Below are 6,000 nucleotides of genomic sequence, written 5' to 3'. Positions count from 1 at the left end.
GTCCAAACTTCCCAATCATTTCCAAAGCCATTTCTTCGTGTTTGTTCATTCTATTGATGCCAATGTACTTGGATTCCATTGACGCTTATGTAAGTTGATACCGTTGACGTCCATGGACGTCCAAAATTTTTCCCATTCATTTTCAATGGGATTTTTTTTTTTTTCCCAAATCAACAGAAAATGACTAGATATCATTAGGACGTGTCCCCCAAATGTCCCTGATTGCATTGCCGCTTATGGAGGGTGATGCCATTGACGTTCATGGACGTCCAAACTTCCCATTCATTTCCAATGGCATTTCTTCATGTTTGTTCATTTTATTGATGCCAATGTACTTGGATTCCATTGACGCTTATGTAAGTTGATACCATTGACGTCCATGGACGTCCAAAATTTTTCCCATTCATTTTCAATGGGAATTTTTTTTTTTTTCCCAAATCAACAGAAAATGACTAGATATCATTAGGACGTGTCCCCCAAACTTCCCCGATTCCATTAACAATTATGAAAGGTGCCGCCATTGACGTCCATCGACGTCCAATTCTCCCATTCATTTCTAACGGCTTTTACTTTGTTTTTTGCCAATGACTGGCATTATGATCCATTCTATTGATAGACCTGAGTGGGGCTAAGATCTGTATCTCCACAGAGGAAAGACCAAGGTGTGTAATTTCTCCCGAAATTGCAGTTTCTAGTTATTTATTCATCTTATTCTCCGCGTTTTTTTGAGCCAACGCACAGCCCAAACCGTAGCACCGATCGGCACAGTTCAAGTATCGGCACGACCGGAATTTTCGCGTGACGATGGGAATTTTTCAAACCGCCACGAAAAATTTTCCGTTCGCCCGTAAACGGCAATTTTCCGAAAAACAAAAAAAGTTTCAAAATGTATCTAGTCCTACAATTTTTGACCAAATCACATAATTTGGGCATCAAAAATTCCGGGACGGTGAGGGGCATAAAAGTTGTATACAGAATTTGGCAAAAATTTACGGTTCCCCGGAAATTTGCCAAAAACTTTCCTATTCATTTTGAATGGAAAAAAAACGCGCGCTTCACAGCCCGAACCGTTAGACCGATCGGCACCGTTCAAGTATCGGCACGACCGGAATTTTCGCGTGACACAGGAAACTTTACAAATGGCCCCGAAAATTTTTCCGTTCGTCCGTAAACGGCAATTTTCCGTGAAAAAAAAAAAAGTTTCAAAATGTATCTAGTCCTACAATTTTTGACCAAATCACATAATTTGGGCATCAAAAATTCCGGGACGGTGAGGGGCATAAAAGTTGTATACAGAATTTGGAAAAAAATTACGCTTCCTCGGAAATTTGCCAAAAACTATCCCATTCATTTCGAATGGGAAAAGTCCCATTCACTTCCAATGGGATTTCCAATGGAATTTACATTGCATTGATGCCATTGACGGCCATGCATGTCGAATCTACTGATGCCAATGTACTTGGATTCAATTGACTATATGAATGTCGATGCCATTGACGGCCATGGACGTCCAAAATTTTTCCCATTCATTTTCAATGGGGAAAAAACAAAATTTCCCCAAATCAACAGAAAATGACCAGATATCAATAGGACGTGTCCCCCAAACTTCCCCAATTCCATTGACGCTTATGAAGGGTGCCGCCATTGACTTCCATGGACGTCCAAAATTTTTCCCATTCATTTTCAATGGGGAAAAAACTACATTTCTCCAAATCAACAGAAAATGACCAGATATCAATAGGACGTATATCCCAAACGTCCCCAATTCCATTGACGCTTATGGGGGGTGCTGCCATTGACGTCCATGGACGTCCAAAATTTTACCCATTCATTTTCAATGGGAAATTTTTTTTTTTCCCCAAATCAACAGAAAATGACTAGATATCAATAGGACCTGTCCCCCAAATGTCCCCGATTGCATTGCTGCTTATGGAGGGTGATGCCATTGACGTCCAGGGACGTCCAAACTTCCCATTCATTTCCAATGGCATTTCTTCATGTTTGTTCATTCTATTGATGCCAATGTACTTGGATTCCATTGACGCTTATGTAAGTTGATACCATTGACGTCCATGGACGTCCAAAATTTTTCCCATTCATTTTCAATGGGAAATTTTTTTTTTTCCCCAAATCAACAGAAAATGACTAGATATCATTAGGACGTGTCCCCCAAATGTCCCCGATTGCATTGCCGCTTATGGGGGGTGATGCCATTGACGTCCATGGACGTCCAAACTTCCCATTCATTTCCAAAGGCATTTCTTCATGTTTGTTCATTCTATTGATGCCAATGTACTTGGATTCCATTGACGCTTATGTAAGTTGATACCATTGACGTCCATGGACGTCCAAAATTTTTCCCATTCATTTTCAATGGGATTTTTTTTTTTTTCCCAAATCAACAGAAAATGACTAGATATCATTAGGACGTGTCCCCCAAATGTCCCCGATTGCATTGCCGCTTATGGAGGGTGATGCCATTGACGTTCATGGACGTCCAAACTTCCCATTCATTTCCAATGGCATTTCTTCATGTTTGTTCATTTTATTGATGCCAATGTACTTGGATTCCATTGACGCTTATGTAAGTTGATACCATTGACGTCCATGGACGTCCAAAATTTTTCCCATTCATTTTCAATGGGAAATTTTTTTTTTTTTCCCAAATCAACAGAAAATGACTAGATATCAATAGAACGTGTCCCCCAAACTTCCCCGATTCCATTAACAATTATGGAGGGTGCTGCCATTGACGGACATGGACGTCCAATTCTCCCAATCTTTTCTCATGGCTTTTACTTTGTTTAGTGCCATTGACTGGCATTATGGTCCATTCTATTGATAGACCTGAGTGGGGCTAAGATCTGTATCTCCACAGAGGAAAGACCAAGGTGTGTAATTTCTCCCGAAATTGCAGTTTCTAGTTCTAAATATTTTTTTCTTTGTGGAAAAAATTAGTCAAACAAAACGGGAGAAAAAGTACTCAAGCGATTTTCTCGTATGGCAGCGTATTGTATTCTCTCGGGGAAAAATGTGGGGGTGTTACTTCTCATTCTTTGTTCTTTTTAGTGTTGTGTTTCTCTAAAGATTTATTATTATTATGAACATTTTCTAGTTCCAGTTATTTTGTTCCTAGCTTAGTTCACAATATTAAAATGATTCCAAAAATGTAAAATAAACGAGAAAGAATTCCCTAATAAATGATTTAAAATTGAAAACTTGTTTAACAAATGAAACATTGCTGGCATATCAATTGAACATTAGTTTTGCTAATTTTCAAAAAACAAAAACTCGCGCTTTGCAACAATTTAGCCATGTAGCGCTGAAAATTTCCCAACGCTAAATTAATGCCAAAACAGCTATTTCCAGAGGTGTATATACTGTGTATACGCACACACAAACATATATACTGTATGTAATATATACATAGATTTCCAGTCAATATGTTATGAAGTCTATGATATATATCACCGAAACATGATGGGACTATGGAGGACAAAAGCTGCCAAAAAATATATTAAAAAAAAAAAAAAAGACAAAAAGGGAAATAAATACAAAAATAACGAATAAGATACATAAAATACAAAAACAAGATGCATAAATTAAAAATAAATGGCTAATCATAGCAATTTTTATGTTTATGTATTTTTTGTTTTAATTTCGGCAGTTTTGGCCCTCCATAGGACTTCAGCAAAAACAACAAAACACCACAATACCAATTTAATATGTACCTCGTCCTCGTTCCAACTCATCCAACCGATAGCCAGCTTCCCGTAGCAGCTCAGACACCGACCTTCTTGTCCACTCCATTATTGAAATTTAATTTAATTAATATATTTCTTTTTGCATTTATTTCCACATTTATTTGTGTTTTTATTCTTAACTTTTGAATGTAATTTCTCATTTTTGTATATAAATTTTAATTTTTACTTGTATTTAGCTATTTATTTCCATATTTATTTTGTATTTTTAATTTTTTGCTCTTTTCTTTTGGTTTGCCTTTTATTGATTTTTTTTTTAATCAAATTTGAATTTTGGGAGCTTTGGTGCTTCATAGTTTTGGTCCTCCATATTGGACTGTCAGAATGAAATCGTGGAGGCGGAGGGGATAAAATCACTTGTGTGAGCAGAACGACTATTTTCCACAGAGCGGCGCTATGGGCCTAAAAGTTTGCAAAGCGCCATTAATTGAAAGAAGAAGATCGAATACGGAAGTTAACAGGTAAACTGCGTCTGGTCAAAACAATTAGTCTCTTTCGCTTAATTTTAGAGATTATTGGTGATTTATATGCGTTTCAATTGGACTCGATCGAACAGGATCAACCATAGTTTGTTCAAGGTTCGTGTTAAAATTGTCAAAATGATGGCCATGTGAGGTGAGTGGCCTCTCATCTGCCTCGTGATCATCAAAAGAAATGCATCAACTCCTCCATCAAATGTAATCGATGACATCAATGTTATTTGAAACCAAATGAAAATGTCTTGTGTTTTCTCAAATAAAAGTAACAAACTGCACAGCGACTTCATGACTTGTGCCTTGATGATGAGCTGTGACTCGCTAGAGTGAAGTCTTGACGAAGTTGCCTTCACTAGACATGTGTTAGAAGTGCTGCCGTCTTGTGGCAATTTTGAGCCATTGCATCCCGTGATGATTTAACAGTTTATGCAAAGGCTTTCTGAATTTAAGTGCCGTGGAGAACCGAACCCGATCCAAACGCAACCGCAAACAGTGTCTTGACCATTGATTCACTGATGCATTTGTTACAATTGTTTTGGAGGGCATATTTATTTCACCATAATCCTCCTGCGAGTTTGAGTAATGAGAAAAATCCACCGCGAGCATAAGAATCCTTATCGGCATAGTGGTCAGTGCGTGACTCCCATGCGGGCGGTAGGGTACGGTTACGATTTCCGGATGTTTCGCGTTTTCTATTGTTACGTTCTTTAAATAAAAGACTTTGTGACGACTACGTCGCCGTAAACACATTTAAACAGCATATGTCTGAGCAGTCGTCCTTTTTTCGACCTGCTGGCAGCTTTGCGTCGCTATCGCCCGACTGCCGCGCTCCGAGCTTCTGGAACAGAGTGAGTATTCACAATTGTTTTTTAACTTCCCGATTACAAATATACAGTGCATCACAAAAGTGAGTACACCTCTCGCATTTCTGCAGATATTTAAGTTTATCTTTCATGGGACAACACTGACAAAATGACACTTTGACACAATGAAAAGTAGTTTGTGTGCAGCTTATATAATAGAGTTAATTTTTATTTTCCCCTCAAAATATACCCATTAATATCTAAACCCCTGGCAACAAAAGTGAGTACACCCCTATGAGTAAACGTACATCCTAAGGCTTTCTTGTGTACCATCTTCAGAAGAGGCTTCCTCCTGGGGTGACATCCATGCACACCAATTTGATGAAGAGTGTGGCGTATAGTCTGAGCAATAACAGGCTGACCCCCCCACCTCTTCAATCTCTGCTGCAATGCTGAGAGCACTGCTGTAACGAGTCACATGAGATTTTGGAGGGAAAATGACAAGCAGTACTCAATTTGGACATTTAGAGATGTACGTTTTTTCATAGGGGTGTACTCACTTTTGTTGTCAGGGGTTTAGATATCAATGGCTTTATTTTGAGGGGGAAATAAATTAACTCTTCTATATAAGCTGTACACAGACTACTTTTCACTGTGTCAAAGTGTCATTTTATCAGTGTTGTCCCATGAAAAGATATCCTTAAATATCTGCAGAACTCACTTTTATGAGGGGTGTACTCACTTTTATGATACGCTGTAACCTTGTTTATGACAAGAATTCACATTTTTGTTTCCACTCACAATGATGAGCAGGCAAGGGCGTAAGTTTGGTCTCAATATTGGTAGGGACGATAACCCTAAAAAGAATAAGTAAAAATGGAGCCTTCCTTCAAGTAAAACACGACTCCTTTTGTCCACAAGCACAGCCAAACTCAACAACAACAACAACAAAAAAGCTCC

Source organism: Corythoichthys intestinalis, chromosome 20 (genome assembly GCF_030265065.1).
Source record: "Corythoichthys intestinalis isolate RoL2023-P3 chromosome 20, ASM3026506v1, whole genome shotgun sequence".
NCBI lineage: Eukaryota > Metazoa > Chordata > Actinopteri > Syngnathiformes > Syngnathidae > Corythoichthys > Corythoichthys intestinalis.
The sequence above is the reverse complement of the archived record's forward strand: the minus strand, read 5'-3'. Positions refer to the sequence as shown.